Below are 20,099 nucleotides of genomic sequence, written 5' to 3' on the forward strand. Positions count from 1 at the left end.
TACTTGGCACATAGTAAACACCAAATATACTTTTGTTATCAATATTATTATTTGCATTAGTGAACTTAATAGGGATGAAAGCTCCAAAGCACTGGGTAGGAATTTGAGCCAGCCATGGAGACCTTGAATTGTAACCTGGCCTTCAGATTCCTCATCAGGAGGGTGGGACCAGGAATAAGAGCGTTACACTTGGCAAAAGTCCAAACTGCATGACTGCACAAACACTGTAACTGTTCTGTATTCAGACACATTTGAAAGGATTTTTCCAGCATAAATTTCTAAATGTGCTGCTTGTTTTGTAATTCAATCTAGGGCAGCAGCAGCAGTACTATCATTATTTACATTTCTGCCTTTCAGTCTTGGATCCAAGATATTTGCAGCAATATGAATTGGCTCATAACAAAATTCTTCTCTTTTCTTAAAAATGTATTTCATGTTATTTTCTTTTGTACCTGTGAGCAAGTAAATATTAATAATATTTCACATTGATTTGTTTCTGGGACATTTAGTCAGAAATAACTTACAGAAATAAATTGCCTAATTCAGTTTACTGTAGGCAATTTGACATTAAATTCTTCCCAACATAATTAGGTTTCTAATTTTGTTAATATATATATATATATATATATATATATATATATATATATATATTTCATTTTAATGAACAAAAGACAATACAAAGTCCTTATAAGCAACTGGAAGATCTTCTTACCCTCAATTAACTTTTCTATTCCTCAAGATTTGATGTATGCAAGAGTTAACCTGGATAACTGTTAGTCCTAAATTTATAAATGTAAAGGGAAGAAAAACATTTTCATTTATGTATATGTTAAGTCTTAAGAGAGTTATAATAATGACCATTATTTTTCACTACTTTCTTTATCTTGGTTGTATTTAGAGTTTTACATTCTCTAACATTAATCATATGTAAATTTGCATTAGTCTTTCTTTACTAGGATACACTCAAATTCTTGAAGGACCAACCTGGTTGATCTGTAATAGACTGTTGCACCATGACCCCAATAAATGAACTCTAACATAATCAACTAGTTTAGACTAGAATCATGTGAAAAGATAACTATTGAAGGGTAAAAGATTGGAAAATCAGGATTGTTCACTTTACACACAAGGTTTCCAGGTATATATTTCCATATTTTTGTCTGTATTTCCATTTACTTCATTGAATCTTTTATTGTTTCCTCTTGATTGTGAACTGTGGAGCTGAGACCAAATCATCTCTAAGAAAACTTTCAGCCCTCAAATGACCTCATTATTACATCCTTTCTGAAGCTTAACAGAATTTGTCTCCAAGTTAAAGAGGAATCACAGGGCTTCACACTTAATGGATGCTGATTCAAAATTAATTTTCTTTCCTTAGATGCCTAAATCTATCCCAGCACATAATTACAGAATCTTGCTTTGGAAGGGGCCCTGGAACTTAATCTAATTTTCAACCTATTGCAGGCTTCATTATTAAAGAATGAATGATAGTTTGTAAATCCATCTTTGTTTGAATCCTTACCAGATATAGATTAATTAATGCATTAGTAGTTAGAAAAAAATTCTTAAAATGAGCTAAAATCCACCTTCCTAAAACTTTCCTTGAGCAAAGTTTCATGGGCCCTTTTAAGAAGAGATTTTCCTATTTTCATTTAAAATATTGTCCTATCAAATTATCTCTAAGTGGATCAAATATAGCATAGTTTAACAGGAAGTACTTGTTGTGGTTCTATCTCCATTAATCCATATTCCAAAATATTGCCCACTCTTTTAAGCTACCAGCCCTGATGCAGTATCCCAAACATCAGTGCCAAAACCAGAAGTGCATTCTCCTATTACATTAATAATAATTTTACAGTATGGTGGCAGGAAATGCACTTTCTGTTCACTGGCTATAGCTATTAAACTATACGGAAATGACTGCCTGGAAGGCAGCCAGGTCCCTTGGCTTAAAGGCCAACCCTGAGGAAGACAAAGGTAATACAAGAAGGGAAACTATACCACTTTGCCCCTCATTATTGAGACAATCTAGAGCACTGCTTCTCAACTCTCTGTGGTGAAGGACCCCCCCACACTTTTTTCTAAAGTTCAAATTTGCCATTATTTTTATAAAATAGGAAAGAAATGATGCACATGGATGTAGTAACGATGTCAAATGCATTAAAAATGTCTAAATTCTTACCATTTGTATAGTTGATCAGTATACTTTTATAATTATATACTTATCATATTTATGTCATAATGTAGTGGTAATAGTTTTGTGACTAACCTGTAAAATACATGATGCATAGCACTGCTCCAGAAAGTGAGAAGGGATGAGAATTATTCTTGGCATCCTAACCCTTTGTATAATGTTCAAGTGATATGATAAAAGTTATTCTTGCTACTGGTAAGAACTAGATGTTTGTGTATCTTAAATATAAATTGGTGGTCATGTATAATGAGAGACTAAACACCTGGTATGAGGATAGTATCAATGAAATCAATTACCATTTATAAATTTTATTTAAAGTGATTTAATGGTGAAATCTTGCCTAATAAAATGAATATGGGGAAATCTGTTTGCCCATAGATAGATTGTATCAAATATGATTTTATAGTTCTGTTATTGCCATGAATAGAATTTATGAAGTGGTACTTCTACATAGGCAAATAGAACTTCCGAAATATTAATTTTGCCAGTAAAACTGGAATAATGCTAAGGTCAGGAGTAGTAAGATGGGAAAAGAATGGGGAATAGAATGACAACTGGTATATTCAATTAAAGTAATGAGGAATACTTATATGAATCTCCCCTCTGTCACTGATATTCACCCCCAGATGAAGATTTTTAAAGGAAGAATTCTCATACTGGAGACAAACATACAGAGGTGATTTTGGCTTGCAGTAGGGCATTAGCAGTGGGGATAGGGATAATATGATCTGGATCTGGGTATATTTTAAAGAAATTATGAATAGGATTTGCTTATTACTGCATTGGGGGCATAAAAGAGAAAAGACAAGAATGAGTCCAAGATTTTTGCCTGAGGAACTGGAATAACTAAGGTACTATTTATTATCATGAAAACATTGTAAGAAAGTTGGTTAATTTGTGTTTAAGAATGGAGAGTTGATATTTTGGACATGTTAACTAGATGTTTTTAAGCATCCCAGTGGAGATATTGAGTAGGCTATGAAGTATATTACTCTGAAGTTCAAAGGAGAAATCTAGTCCATAGATATTGAAAGTCCTCTATTAAAGAGAAGAAATTTAAAGTCATGAAACTGGATGATATCAGCAAGAAATGAGTATAGATACAGAAGTCCAAGTATTGAGCTTCAGTATTTCAAAGTTGGAAGCTAAAATATCACCACAGGACAATGAGAACAAATAATAAGAGAGATAAAGGAGAAAAGTCAGCCTGGAAGCCAAGTAGTGTTTTAGAGAGTGATCAACTTTGTAAATGATACTGACAGGTCAATTAAGATGAGGATGGATAATTAAACTTTGAATTTAACAATATAGAAGTCATTGGTAATGTTAACAGGGGTAGCTTGTAAAACTAGGTCATCAGAGTGAGAATGGAGTAGTGTATATTGGAGGCTTAAGGAGAGTAGCTGGCATAAAATAGTCATCAAGAGAGTGGATTGTGAAAATGTCATAGCATTGCCAAGCAGCATTAAAAGCTCACTTGAGGTTAATAGTCATGAATTTGAAGAGACTTAAATTAAATGGAGACCAAACTAGTTAACATGGAAACAAAATAGAATGACAATTGAATTTAGACAGGTTTAGGGTTTCTTTCATATGAATATGATGAATTGAAAGGGAGAAAACAAATTAATGGTACATGTCTGGGGGTGACTGTAATTATGAAATATGAAATCTAAATTCTGGTAAGAAGGGTAATGAGAATATGAGGTAAGTAAATGCCAATAAAAAGTTGTAGAGGGTCATGAATGAATTGGAGGTCCCAGAAAGGTAAAGAAAATATAGTAACTGGGACATTAGAATGAGTGATCACAAAAGATAAGAAGAGATTATTTGAGAAGGTGATACCAAATTGAGATTATGCTCTTAGTGCATTATTTATTGAAGGGAGGCTGAAAACCAATCTCAAGGCTCATATTCCAGAAATAATGCCCAGGACCAGTGCTATTGCCCTGATAAGAAAAACTGTTGCTCTTGCATTAGATGCCAAGAAATTTACTTTACTGCAACAGTTCCTGCTGCCAGCACTGGTGTCACTACTTTATTAAGAAACTGACCTTGAAATCTCTGCCATCCCCCAGAGCCAAGATCCTTGGCTACTACCTATTCCAAAAAAAAAAAAAAAAAAGAAAGAAAGAAAAAAAGAAAAGAAAGAACGAAAGAAACCATATAGTTTTGGTTTATATCTTCAATTCTGAATCAAAGTCTCATGTTAGGACATTTGATTGGTAGACTCTAAGTCATATTCTGACAATGTAGAATCTAGAAGTTTGAGTTTTGACATCTACATTTAAAAGGCAAAAATTGTTATATGAGCTTCCCATATAGTCAGTCTGTCATAAAGATAAAAAATATCTGTTTTAGAACTTAAAACATAAATGCCAAAAATTTACACTTTACAAAGGGGTAACTAGCAGCATGCACACAATTAAAAACAGTTACTAAGTTGAAGACTGAACAAAGTTTCTCTCAGGATGCAACATAAAAGCCAAAGGAAAATTATGAAAAAAGTAAGAGTGATATGAATCTCTACAAGAATCCAAATGCTTATTTTTAATGATCATTGGAAAAGAGGGGAAGGGATAAGAAAGTAAGAAAAAGGAAGAGAAATGAATGGAAGGGAAGGAAAGAGTGGGGAAGATAAAATCAATGACATAATGGACTAAAATTTCTTTAAACTCAAGAATGACTTAAGTCTTCTGATTGAAGCAGCTACCAAGTCTAAAGAAGGAACAATGAGAATGATACGTGCCTAGAGAGATCCTGGTAAGAATAAACTCTGAAGTACACCAAAATAAGCTTAAATGGCTAAAAGATTTATTGAAAAATAGAAAATCATCAAAATGTGCAAAGTATTAGAAGAAAATATGGGGAAATATATGCACACAATGTAGAGTCCATGATCCTATAATGGGAAAGATTGTATACATGTATCAAAATATGTACATAAACATGCCATTATTATGAGTCAATTAAAAATTTAAAAATTGATGTTTGACTACATAACAATTTAAAATATTTCATAGCACATGTATTATAAATTAAAAGGCCAATCAAAAACTGAAAAAATTAATGTCAGAGATCTAATTGTTTTAATATTTATATGTTAATGTTTATGTTTAAGTGCATCTATTATGTTCTTTTAGGCCTAAAATGTAAAGTAGCTCAATATAAAATTGGATAGAAAACATAAAAATATAGTTCTCAAAATGAGACATAGACAATATTTATAAAAGTAGTACAATGCATTGGACATCACAAAAAAGTATTAAGTTTCACTCATTTTTAAGACCCAATATATCATTTTTTTTACTTCTAAAATGGAACAAGGTCAAGAAATTTGATAATATATTTAGTTGACAAGAATGTAAAGAAAATGAGGATTCTCATAAACTCCTGGTGGTAGTGTAAATTGGTACAGGCTGTTTGGAGAGCAATTTGATGACACCAATCAAAACAAAATACATGTTTAGCATTTTTACTTTATAAATTTATCCTATAAATATATTAACAAAAATATGTCAAATGTATTTATTGCTGCACTGTTTGGAATTCTAAAAGTCTAAAAATAATCTAGATGTTCATCCGTCAGAGACTGGCACTTCTGACAAAGAGTCATACGTGTCAGGAGTCTATTTGGATGAGGACTGAAGACGCTCAGAAATGTATTCTTTTAAAAAACAGCTTTATTGAAATGTAATTCACATCCAATAATACTTATCCATTCAATGTATACAATGGAGTAGTTTCTGGTACATTTACCTAGTTGTAGAATCATCATCATCAACACCATAACATTTTCATCAACTTAATAACAAACCTTTTATTTCTTAGTAGTCACTCCCAACTTTCCTCCCCATTAGCCCCCTGAAACTACTAACGTACTTTCTGTCTTTATGTATTTGCCTATTCTGGAAATTTCATATGAATGGAATTGTAAAATACATGGCCATTTGTGTCTAGGCTTCTTTCACTTATTGTGATGTTCTCAAGGTTCAGTCATGTCATAGCATGTATCACTGCTCCATTCTTTTTTTAAAAAAAAATATTATCTGTTCTTTTTAGTTACACATGACAGTAGAATGTATTTTGACATATCATACATACATAGAGTATAACTTCCCATTCTTTTGGTTGTACATGATATGGAGTTTCATTGGTCGTGTATTCATATATGAGCATAGGAAAGTGATGTCCAATGTATTCTATTGTCTTTCCCATTCCCATACTCCCTTCCTTCATCCCACTCCACCCTGTTATGGCCAAAAAATATTCCACTGTAAGGATAGACAACATTTTGTTAATTCATGTATCAGGTGGTTATTCCTATCTTTTGACTTTTCTTAATAATCCTGCTAATTGAACATTCATGCACATATTTTTATGTAGACCCTTTGTTTTCAATTCCTTTGAATACATATTTAGGAATGGAATTGCTAGACCATATGATAACTTCATGTTTAATATTTTGAGGAACTTCCAAACTGTTTCCAGAGTGGATGCACCATTTTACAATCTTACCAGCAATGTTTGAGTCTTCTAAGTTTTCTATACCCTCGCTAATACTTGTTACTGTCTGTTGTTTTGACATTTTGGGGGGTGTGAAGTTGTATCTAAGTATGTTTTTTCTTGGAATTTTCCTAATGACTGATGATAGTGAACATCTTTTCATTTACATATTGGTTATTTGTATGTCTTAGAGACATTTCTATTTCTATTCAAAGCTTTGTCCATTTTTCAATTCAGTTCATTTTTGTTGTTGAAGTGAAACAGTTCTTTATTGTATATCTGAACTGCATTCAGATATATGATTTGCAAACATTTTATCCCATTCTGTGTGTTATATTTTCACTTTCTTGATGATATTTTTGGCAGCAAAAAAGGTCTGAATTTTGGAGAGGTGAAATGTTTCTACTTGTTCTTTTTTCATTTGTGCTCTTGTTGTATCTTAAGAAGGTTTTGCATACTCCGGGGTCACAAAGACTTACTACTATGCCTTCTTCTAACAATTTTGAAGTGTTAGTTCTTAACTTTAGGTGTATGATCTGATTTGAATTAAACATTATATATTTTTGAAGTAAAGGTCAAACTTCATTCTTTTTCATGTGTCTATTCAGTTACTTGTAGCATCATTTGTTGCAAAGACTTCTATTTTCCTATTAACTTGGGCTGACACGTTGTAAAAAATCAATTGACTATAAATGCAAGGTTGTGTTTCTAGACTCTCAATTCTATTTCATTGTTTTATATGTATATCCTTATGTCAGTCCCATGCTATTTTGATTACTATAGCTTGTAGTAAGTTTTGAAATCAGAAAGATTGAATACTCCTGTTTTGCTCTTCCTTTTCAAGATTGGTTTGGCTGTTCTGTGACTATTGCCTTTCCATTTGAACTTTAGGATGTGCTCATTAACTTTTATGAAAAAATAATTCAGCTAGAATTTTGATAGAAATTGTGTTGAATTATAGATCACTTTTGGGAGAATTGCCATCTTAACAGAATTCTTTCTATACATAGTCTTTGGACATCTATTTTCTCTTGACCTGATGGAAAGGATGTTCCTAAGGGATATTTTTAAGTTAGGGGCATCAAAAGGAAAGTTATAGAGGGTGATAGAGAAAGACTAAGAAAGCAGAGAAATAGGAAATAAAATGAAAATTAGAAGGTTGGGGTTGTGGTTCAGTGGTAGAGTGCTTGCCTCGCACATGTGAGGTACTAGGTTTGATCCTCAGCACCACATAAAAATAAATAAAGATATTGTGTCTATCTTTAAAAAATCTTTTAAAAATGAAAAGTTAGGAAACAAAGGAGACAAGGAAAAGAAGAGTAGGTGGCTGGGGAGAGAGTATAACAAGAATAAAGTTCATGAAGGTAGGAGGGGTGGGAGAGACCTTGTAATACACAGTTGACATCTTAATTGAAGTTTAACAGAAAAAAAAAACCTTGTTTGAAAGGAAAAAACTGTCTATATTTAGAAATGGGTAGGATGTCAGTTCTGAAAATAAACTGCTCCCAGAACCAAATGCAGTCCTCAGTGTTGTTGTCACCTGCAGCAGCCTGTCCTTCGTTGTATAGGAGAGTACAACACAGACATATCAGCTACTTTAAATCTCCCAATATTTGCAGAAATTTGCCCCACTTTGTCTCCTTGTTCCATTCCCAAGTTTTAAGTGACTTAGAGAATTATGATACATTAAGATGAACACACATTCACTATGTTGGGAAAATATAGATGATGTCTTTCACTGAAAAGGAAAAAAATAGTTATTTTGATATAATGAAATATAACCAGAATTCCAGAATTATAACTTCCAATTCTATCTTCTCTTCATTTCCACATTAACTACTTTCTGTTGTGGATTGTTGAAATGGCTTCCTAATTTTTGTTTTACTACTTCCAACCTAAGCTCCCCTACTAAATATATATACCACAGAGCAGCCAGAGAAATACTTTTAATTTCATCTCATTTATTTAAAAAATAGATGTAGATGGACACAATACCTTTATTTATTTATTTATTTATTTATTTATTTATATGTTGTGCTGAGAATCTAACCCAGTGCCTCACATATGCTAGGCAAGTGCTCTACCATTGAGCCTCAACCTCAGACTGTTCTCATTTTATTTTATGACTTTACTCTTGCCAACCCCTTCAGTATTGGTACTCTCTAATTTTTTTTTTTATCTTTGCCCTTCTATCGTTCTAATATTCTACACATTATCTCTGGCTATGGTCATCTATTCACACAACTTAGATCTGAACATTTTTATGTTACCATTCTGATTACTAATTCAGATCTTTTTCTAAACTCAAAATTCATATAGTATATTGTATATTATCATTCACATATTACATGAGTACCTCCAACCCAACATCACCAAAGCTTACTTAATTTTTTTTCTTCCATATCTTTGTAAATGGCACACTAAACACCCACATAAGTCACTGTCTTATTTTTTCTACCTTCTATCATCTACTTTTCTTCATCTATACTGCCTCTACCATAATTCAGACCATCATCATCCCTCATCTCATTTACTGACAGACTCTCCTGAAGTTTATGTTTACATTTCCACTTATTCTACTATACTGTGAGTAATAAGAATAAGACAATTCATTTATTTATTCAAACAGTATGTATTGATGGCCGACAACACAGCATATTCATCTCTATATCTCTCACATCAAACCTATTGTCTCACATTATTTTTCTGTTTGCTATATATTTCATTTATTGAATTACATTGAAACTTACTATGTCACAGGTGAGGAAAATAGGGCCTAGAAATAAAATTTGACCTGCCAAAGCCATGCAGCAGATTAGGAGACTACAATTTACATTTTCTTACTCTTAATCCAGCTTTCTTTCCACAGGAACATATTTCCCCTCCCTCAAATCCCTCTATTGTTGGTGATTTTGTTCCTATATTGTTTGCCAGCTTCAGTGGAAAACAAAATAATTATCACCATCCCTATAGGCTTCATGGTTAAGAATTTGAATTTCCTTGGCATTGCTTACTTCTGGCATCATCACTGCTGAATCAGGATGACTGCAGGTCAGCTTTTCATCTAAAGAGATTTTCTTGACTTCAATCTAATGTGGATAGAAGTAGCCTCAAAAAATTTTAGGGGATGGGGATGTGGCTCAAGTGGTAGCACGCTCGCCTAGCATGCGTGAGGCACTGGGTTCAATTCTCAGCACCACATAAAAATAAAATAAAGATGCTGTGTCCACCTAGAACTAAAAAAAAATGAGCTAGGTCTTAGAAGAAAGAGAATGAGGAAAGTCTTTCAGAATTTGTGCAGAAGTATGTGGTTTATGCAGACAAAACAAGAGAAAATGGTTTGAAACAGAGAATTCCATTAGGTTCATGGATGAAGTTACCGATAATGATTATTCTAGACACAATATTGGACTAAGATCTAAATTTTTTTTTAAATAAGCTCCTTGTATTATAGGAATATGAGTAAAACATGCAGTGTGGTACCTTCTAGAAAAAGTTTCTACTCTTAACTTTTCAGGCTATGAGTATAGGGGACTCTCTCAGAATGGGATAAAAATATGGTCTTTTCACATCTTTGTATCTTTGTTCATGATGTCATCTCTGCTTGAAATGGTATTTATCCATTATTTTATTTATAAATATATATAAAGTATCTACTCTGTAAGGCATTATACTCAGTTTTGGAAATTCTATGATTTTTTTTTTCCTTGTAGTTCATGCCGTCATACTTCTCTCATGGCCTTTGTACATGCTAGTCCTTTTTCTGTAAATCTTTCTCATCTTCAAATTTATATTTAAATATTGCCTTTTCTAGGATGCATTCTATAACCCCATGAATACTGTATTAGTTGTATTTCTTTATGTTCCTTTCCAAAACACTTGTTATCCGTACTGTATTTGTCTATTTGCTATCTTACCCATTAAATTATGAGTCTCTTGAGAGCAGAGATTCCTTTGTCAATTACATATCAATAACACACCTATATTAACATATGATTAATTCATTTATTATTGTATCTTAATTTTTCCTGTATCCCCAGAACCTGATACAAAGTAGGACCTCCGTATATTTGCTGATTGTTGAATGAATCAAGGAATTCATAATTTAGTAATGGAAATAATATAGAATACATAAATTATATTATGGTATAATGAGGACAAAAACAGAAGTATGTTTACCAGTTGGATATCTTTACTCATTCTTTTATTCATCAATTCAACATTATAGACGATTTCTCTTTCAGGTATATTCTTCCTTCCAGGAGCTCTCAGCCTATTGGGAAACATAGACAAGTAAACAGATCACTTAAATGCAGTGTACTAAGTGTTCTGACAAGAGTAAGTACATCCTCTATGACTCAGCTCAGGAAATACTTCCTCCAGGAAGTCTTCACTGACTTCTCCAGATGGAACTTGATTTATGTCTTTTTTCTCTCATCTTTATTCTTAAACTTTCTGTGCTTTCTTCAAATAAGTGAGCATTATGTTCTGATATATTGTAACCACTGGCTTAATGTGTCTGCTTTCTCCATAGGCCAATGAAACTTTTCAGTGCAGGGCCATTTTGATTTGTCCCAACACAGTGCCTAGAGTAGTCCCTCCAAAAACATTTGTTGAATGCTGACATTTCTTATTACTTATGTTATCTTAAGTTACATCTCAAAAAAGAAAATATTCAGTGTCCTCATTTTACAAGTGAAAAAACTGAAGCTCAAAAGGCCAAAGTAGCCAAACCAACCATCACACAGCCATTAATTAATGAAACTGGTTGTAAACCTAGGTTGGGCTCCTAAGGCCTTCTTTAAGATTAGCTCATTTCTTTAATCTTGGAGTTCATTAGGGTCAAACTTAGGGAGAATCCTTAGTTGTCAGAGTCTTATCCAGGCTTCAGGTGCTTAAGCCCTTTTTTTCAGTAGAGATAGTTCCAGGTAAATTTGTAACTGGGGTAAAGCTTGTGACTCTCCTATATTCTAAAGTACACAATATGCTTTGATCCAGAATGTCAATCCTTGTAGATTCTCCTGGAATTTGGCTCTAACAAATACCTTAACCCTCCCCCTTCATCTCTTCTTTCCCACTAATTCCTTCCTTTCATTTCAAAATTCAGTTGGTTTCCTTATGTTAGTAAAATCTTACAACTATGCCATGCTCTTTGATTTCCTCTCAACTTATTAATGTTTGACTTTCTATCCATCCTACCACCAAAACTACTTTCAGTGAATCTCTAGCAGTCCCCTGTCACTAAATTCATTGGCTATTTTAACTGTTTGTCCTAATTTCCCTTCAGTATTAAGCCATTTTGACTACCTTATCCTTGATTGCACTCTTCTGTACTCTTTTGTCACAGTGTACTATTCTGATCCCTTTTCAACATCTGGTTTCTTTGCTAATTCTATTTTATCCTTTTGTCTTTTAACTTTCTACATGGTACCAGTCTTTTTCTTTCTCCCTTTCCTCTACTTCACAGGTTTCATTCATTTAAAAAAAATGCCAGTAATCTCTTCCATGTTAACATGCCCTCAAGTCTCTCTTCTGTAATATCACTCCAATTCTAGTCCCATGTCTCTAACTTGTTACCAAATACTCCCATTTGAAAATGTCCCATAATCACCTCAAATTTGATGCTTCCTAAGAAGAACTCATGATCTCATCACATTCCCTGGTTTATGCTGCAGTAAATAGAACACTAGACCAAGTGTCAGGAGATCTGCGTTATACTCCTGGCTTTGCTACTAATTTGGCATTTCCTGGTTTATTTCAACAACACTTTATGATATGAAAGTCAGAGTAAAAGTACTGGGGGGGCACATATATGGATCTTTGAGTAATTCTCTTTGGAAAGACAAGATACATACATAAGTTAACTACAGTGTAAATTAGAAAGTGATGAATACCATAAAAGAAGTGTAACTAGATAAGATTTCAGGGGTGTGGATGATGAGACAATGAAAAATATTACAGAGAAAATACTGGGGTCCAAATTAGAATAATATATATTCCATGCTCGTATAATTATGTCAAAATGGATTCTACTGTCATGTATAACTAAAAAGAACCAATAAAAAGACTGAATAAGATTCTATAGCTTAGTGTAAAAGAGAAATCAGGATAAAGAGCTACCTTAGGACTGTGAATAAAATTTTATAATGGAGATTTGATAATATAGCCCCCAAAGCACTTTCCAACCCTAATATTACATATTTAATTCATTCAAACTGATCTTTGCTTTCCAAGTTCTAGATATCATAATGGCATCATTGACATTGCCATATTCAACAGAAAATAGCTCATCTTTACATCTCTTCTTTCAGTTCCCAAACTTAGCCCTTATCATTTCCTGTTTCGATTACTCCAGAGTATTTTAAATTGGCTGACCTAACTCAAGTATCTCCCCATTCCAATATATCATGCCCAATGTGTCTTTATTAAATGTAATTTATTTTCATACTTTATTATTTCATTTAAATATTTATTTCTAATTCCTAGAGCACTAAATCTAAATTACTTTGCCTGTCATTCAAATTACCTCTTACACAAGATATTTTGAATGTTTCATTCTTCTTAGAGTCTATGCATGTTGCTACTAATCTGACTTTCCACATGTACCCTTAATCTGAATTATATGTTTATCATTTTCTGCCCATTTTCTAATTCTCTGTGAAACCTTCCTTGACTACCTAATTTATTTCTATATTTGTAATTCCTACAACACTCTTCCCCATTTCCTATTTTCTTCATTCAGTATACTGTTAGATATACTCTTCCTTGTTTCAGAATGTCTTTTAGTTAACTGTCATATCAAAATTGATCTGAACAGGGCTGGGGTTGTGGCTCAGTGGTAGAGCACTCGTCTGGCATGTGTGAGGTACTGGGTTCAATCCTCAACACCACATAAAAATAAATAAGTAAATAAAACAAAGATATTGTGTCCATCTATAACTAAAAATATATTTTAAAAAGTGACCTGAACAACCAGTTGCTATAAAGTATAAAAAGATGTGTTTAATTCATTACAAAAACATAAACCATAAATTTCTACACAGAGTAGTAAGGAAAATATTTGGAGAGCAGAGTGATTCTTCTAGTGTCCTTTAAAATTACTTATTTAGGGGCTGGGGTTGTGGCTTAGCGGTAGAGCACTCACCTGGCACCTGTGGGGCACTGGGTTCGATCTTCGGCAGCACATAAAAATAGATAAAATAAAGGTATTGTGTCCATCTACAACCAAAAATATTTTTTAAAGAGAATACTTATTTATTTTTTGGAAATTATTGGCTTACAGAAGTATATGGGTTGACCTATGCTGAGACAATATCAGCAAATTCAATTGGAACTGAATTAATGCCAGCAAGGTATCCTATAGAAACAAAGAAGCGACTGGATTGGGAGACAGGGGATCTGTGTTTGCTTCTAGGCCCCATACTATCAATAATTAGCTGTATGATCTTGAACAACTCAATGAATTTGTAAAAACATGTTTTCTGGAAAGTACACCATTAACTAAGGAGACAAGAAAATAAATGTCTTGAAATGCAGTGTTAAGCAAATCTAATGAATTTGTAAAACAAGATGTCAGGTTAATATATAGTGAATTTAATAATGTCTCAGTATCAAATTTCTGTATATAATTGTACTATGCTGATAACCTGTCAAAAATCATGAAACTACAAATAGTGTTTTTGAAACACAACAGCTAAAAGTACAAATAAAGATATCCATGTATATTTCCAAGAATCAGTTAGCTTTCCATTCAATAACCAAGTGCCAGACCCTAGAGATAAAGTGGCAAAGACAAATATGATAAATATTTTATCTTCTCTCACAGAAATCACTGTCTACAATAGAAGATAGATGATTATAATAAAAAATGATAAGTTTATGATAGTGTTAAGTACAAGGAGGCCACTGGAGAACAGAGAAGAAGACATTTACCTAAACTGGTCTTTTAGAGAAAGAGATTTTTGTACAGATTTTTCCTATAGTGAGTGATTCTACACCTAGGCCTAAAGGATATAAGTTAGGGATGTGTTTCGGGAAGACTGATCAGATATTCAAAGACAAAGGAGTGTACAACAATATGAACTGTTCAGGGATTTTGTCATTGTTTAAGCTTAATTAACTAGGTAACCTTAGATCTTAGACTAAGTAATCTATAAATAACAGAGTTTATTTGTTATAATTATGTATTCTGTATAGATTTATTATAATTATTATAATTTATCATTATCATTATTATAACAGTTCTGGAGGTTGGGATGAAGATGAAGGCATTGGTAGTTTCTGGTGAGGTTGTTTTCTGATTCATAGATGGTACCTTCTTGCTGAGTCCTTACATGGTGGAAGGGGTAAGGCAGTCTCTGAAGCCTCTTGTATAAGGGTTCCACCCTCATGATATAATCACCTCAAAGGCCCTGTTCCTAATACCATCATGTTGGTGCTTGGTTTTCAACATAGGAATTTTAGAGAGACAAATATTCCAACCATAGCAGATAACAAATAGTTTGGAGTGTTATAGGAAAAAATCCTTGAAGGGGTTCTCCAATTGTTTGGATACTGTGGTGTAATGGTTAAGAATACATGCTCTGGAGTGAGTTGAACTAGGATAAATTCCAAATCTGCAAATCACCAGGTATGTAACCTTGGACAAGTTACTTAATCTCTTTGGGTTTTTGTTTCTCACTTATAAAACCACTGCAGTTTATAAATACACCTCATAGGATTGTTATCAGAATTAAATAAGTTAAAATATATAGAATTCTTAGAACAATATCTGACATAGAATAAATTTGGTCTTCCTACCAAATTAAATGTCAACTCCTGGAGAGCAGGAAATTTAGGTGTTGAATTACCAGCACTTAGATACTATCTCATAGTAGGCATTGTTGAATGAATGAATGACCATCAATATAATTATTTTTTGTCATGTGTTTCATCCTAAGAGGTGATAAGATTGAATAATTTGTTATCTTAATGTAGGCTCACAGAATAAAGGAGGGAAAAGAATTAGGCAACCCAATCTGTTCATATTTAAAGCTGTAATTGTTAAAAATGAAAGAAGTTCAAACTGAAGTCATCATGGACTACATTAGAGCAAGAATGATTTCCTAACATTCATCATTACTATTCACTAGGTATTTGCTATATAGTAGGCACCATGATAAAACTTCTAAATGCAAGAACTTTTTTCAATCTATAGGCTCAGAGAGGTGAATTGAATTGCTCAAAGTCAGAGAGCTCATAAATTAAAGAGCAAAAATATGAACCCTGATCTGTTTGACCTGAATATAGTTAGTAGTACATAACTACTAACTACTAACTAATATAGTTAGTAGTACATAACTAATATTTATGGCACATAATTGATGTGCCATAAATATTTATTGAATAAGTGGGAGAACAAATACATCAGTAATCTGTTCTCTTCTGCAGATGAACCAACAATTCAGCTTTAATGGTTTTCATAATCTCTATAAACTCAAGTATAAGAAAGATGTTTGAGCCCACATAAGAGAATAATTTAAATAGCAAAATTTCTTGACTGGGAATTCTTATTGGGAAAATAGATCTGGATTTCCTTAGAAAACACACACACATCACACAACACACACATACATAACAGAACAGTTTGGGATATCTTGAACATAGAGCACATGCAGATCCATGCAAAAACATATTTTTAAAACCTTATGCTTTTTTGTCCTTTTTAACACCCCTGAGAGGGTGTAAATAATAGAATGTCAAGGCTAGAAGAGACCTAAGCAATTACCTAATCAGATCCTCTCATGTTAATGTAGAAATTGAGTCTCTAGAGGACAAGTAAACTGCAAAGGTCACACAAGGAGTTAGAGTAAGATTAAGAATCTCAGTTTCTTCCCTCACAAGTTTGTTTTACTGTGAACTGTCATCATTTACCATCTCAATTTTATAGATGGGGTAACTAAAGCATCCTAAGAATGTTGATGGCCAAGCTTCTGCCATGTGCCCATCGAACAGGATTTGAAATCAAACCTCATTTATTTTAAATATGAGAATTGCTTTTATCCAAGTACTTCTGTCTGGATGCCCAGAAGGAGGACCCCTCCAAATTGAATTAAATAGTGGACTGAGTGTAATTTACAGAAAGCTTTGTCCTTAGCTCTAAGAGTAAATTAAGGCTGCTTTATCTTCAGAACCCTGGCAGTCTCAAGGAGGCTCCATGAAGGCAGGGACCCACAACACCTAGCACAAAGGAAGGCACTCGATAAATATTTGTTGTCGAATGTATTACATACTAAAGGCTGGGTAATGGTTTCCCAGTGAATGATGGATGGATAATCATTAGGGCTGAAAAAGTGGGAATGAATGAGGAAAAGAGGTGGGAGAAACCCTTAAACAAAGGAGAAGCTCCTTTTCTTTATCTGATTGAAGCTTGCAATCACTCAGCAAGGGCTGAGTGGCTTGGTAGGGCTGTGATTGGCAGAGATATTTAAATAAGGCCTCCTTAAAATTGCTACTCTCCACCCCACCCCCACTCTCCTTTAAATTTTGTTTCAGTCATTACCCAGGGACCGGATACAGAGATTCCTATGGGGAGTTTTAATGGGTCGATTCAATTTCAACTGGATGACGCCACTTAGCCAAGCATTAAGAGCTACAGCTCCGGGAAAGCAAACGACACAGAGAGGGGGGGGGGAGAAATTATAACAAGGAGCAATAAATCCCTTCCCATCCTCCTCTACAACCCATTCACAAGACCTCTAGAAATCATCTACATTCACAAAACAGTCTGCTAGCTGAGCTGAACACAGTGCTACTTCATCCCCCACCCCTCCCCCTGCAGATTATATACCAACACACCATGAACTATATAAATAATCACATGCTAGCGGTGTCTATTGCTCTGTTGAGATATCCTATGCCTACAACTGCAGTTTCTGCTGCTTCAGTTCATCTGACAGATTGGAGGGGAACGAGGCGGAGGTGGAGGCGGGGGCAAAAGAGAAGTGGGGGGAGGAGGTAAAGAAGAAGGAAGGGGAGGAGGGAAGGGGGAGGGGAAGAGGAGGGGAAGGAAAATACTGGAGGAGGAGGGGGTAAAGAAACAGGAGGAGGAGGAGAAGGGGGAGGAGAAAGAGGCGGAGGAGGAGGGGGAGGAGGAGAAAAAGGAGAAGGAGGAGGAGAAAGAAGAGGAGGAGGAGAAAGAGGAGGAGGAGGTGAACAACTTACCCTGCTGAGCTTTCTTTGGGGAATACGTGCATCGAGATTTAGATCTGCATGTAAAATCTCTACAAAGTATCTGCCACTACAGGTCTGAGTCTCACTCCTAACTCCGTTTTAATTTTAATTTTTTCCTTTCTCTGTTTTTTTCTGCTGTGTCGGAAAGACCAAGACAGAACTATCTCTGTTTCTGGCTTTACTGCCAGTAAAGGAGTTTTCATTCAGACTTTCCGAAGAGAGGTGGAGAAACCTAAAGACTCAGGAGAGGAGGTCCTTTGAGCCAAATGGAGCATTAGTTATTCTGCTTTTCTCAGCATGGATAAACCCTTTTCTCAAGGTAAGATACAGAGATTAGCTCTTAAAGACTTCATAATTCTTTCTATGCAATGCACAGATTGCCATTCATTCCAGCCATCCTGTACTGTGTGTGTGTGTGTGTGTGTGTGTGTGTGTGTGTGTCTGTGGTGTGTGTGCGCGCGCGCGCGTGCGCGCGCGTGTGTGGTGTGCGCGCGCGCAAGCGCGTGGGTAAAATAAAATGAAAACCTTTTAAATGAAATTTAAATGAATCAGCTTTTATAGAAAATTATCTGTATTGGAAATTTATAAATCAAAACAAGACTTCAAAATGATCCCATTTTTAGCCAAATGTCAATTTAATATCCAGCCTGTTCACCTTTAAATGCATTTTGGTGCTTACCTAAGCCCCTCATAGCACAGCCTAACCACCCAAGCTGAGGTAGTAGGAAGAGCCCTTGCTGAGGCCAGTCTGGCTGCCCAGCAGGCATCCTGTCAGCGTGGGGCTAGTCTGCTATTGGCTCACAAGTCTGAGCTGTGCATCGTTCAGATTTCATCACATCACCTTGCCCTGGGTAGAAATGGCGCAAGCTGACACGGCATAACCCCCCACTTACATTGAGTCAAGAGAAATGCTTTAGAAATCTCTGGATCTATGCCTGTGTATGTGTGCACGTGTCTCTGTGTGACATATGAAAATTTTGTTCAAAGTGAGAACCTGTGAGCATGTCTAGTTAGCCAATAGACATTTAATAGGACCCAAGGCAATGGTTTACAGCATCCACTCTCTTCCACACATCTAATTATAATTATCACTAACTCTAATGCAGCAAAGCAAGTTGAATGAACAGAAAACACACCTTGAACTCTTAAACTGAAAATCTATTTTGAAGTGCAAACTGTTGTTGCTTTTCTGGGTGTATTAAAACATCACTGTAACATAATGTGCTATTACATTAATTTGGATATACTAGGTGTTAAATCATATTCCTAACAAGGCAGTTACATACATAAATACAAATAAGGCAAAGGTTGGCAGTTTATCCATAATGAAGTATCCCACTTGTTCTCTTGGACTCTAAACAAGCATATACTAAGACTTTATTGTAATAGTATATTTTGTTTCTTTATGTTAGGTCTCTTTTGCTATGAAACAGCCTAGATAATGATCTGAGTGACTTGGATTTGGAGATGTTTATTCAGAGTTGAGGAGTTGAATAGTGGGGAAGTAAAGAATCTAAAGAAAGCATCATGAAAGACCTTTCAGACTGAGATATGCATCCAACAAACCCAGTACAAAATTTAGAGCACTGGAACAAGAAAGGAAAACATTTCTTTCATATCCCTTCATCTTGACGAAACTGAGGCCTGGAACAGAGGTCACTTGCCTACAGTCACATAGTAAAATAAAGATAGCATTAGGACTAGAACTTAGGTTTCTTGTGTCTTATAAAATGATTTGAGGCTTAAAGAGAAGATTCCAGCTTCTTAAATGAATAACTAGTTTATCATTTTCCTCAGGATTAGAAGAATGTGAATTCATTTGACATAACAATTTTCCCTGTATCATTCATCACTAAAACAGCTTTAATAATGCAAGGTATTAAAACTTCAAGACTCCCTGGTTTGAAATAAACTGCTATAAGTCTTAATGAAACTATTAAATTAATGAATAGGACTAGGGTAGCAAAGTGACAAGTTAAGAGTTAAATATGGTGAGAACCTGGCAATTCCAGCAAGATGTATGTGGTAGGAGGGAGGCCCAGTCAGTGGCAGAGAGGTTAGTAATGTAAACTATATACAACTTGGTATTTGTAAGGGGGATGTGCTTTGATAGAGATGCAAATGCTTTTGCACAGAGAGAGATTTTTAGAGAGCAGACTTTGGAACAGCATAACTAGGAAAACATATA

General features: G+C 34.4%; 1 protein-coding gene across 2 annotated transcripts in view; it reads left to right on the plus strand.

Moving 5' to 3' along the window:
- The window catches only part of Spry3 (sprouty RTK signaling antagonist 3), a 119,160-nt gene that overhangs the window by 91,404 nt on the left and 7,657 nt on the right, over window positions 1-20,099 (plus strand). For both annotated transcript variants that reach the window (XM_077793847.1, XM_026415070.2), the window contains exon 2: window positions 18,060-18,230. The gene's annotated coding sequence lies outside the window, so the exon portion shown is untranslated. The remainder of the gene's footprint in view (window positions 1-18,059; window positions 18,231-20,099) is intronic.

Source organism: Urocitellus parryii, chromosome X, assembly GCF_045843805.1.
Source record: "Urocitellus parryii isolate mUroPar1 chromosome X, mUroPar1.hap1, whole genome shotgun sequence".
In the NCBI taxonomy this organism is placed as follows: domain Eukaryota; kingdom Metazoa; phylum Chordata; class Mammalia; order Rodentia; family Sciuridae; genus Urocitellus; species Urocitellus parryii.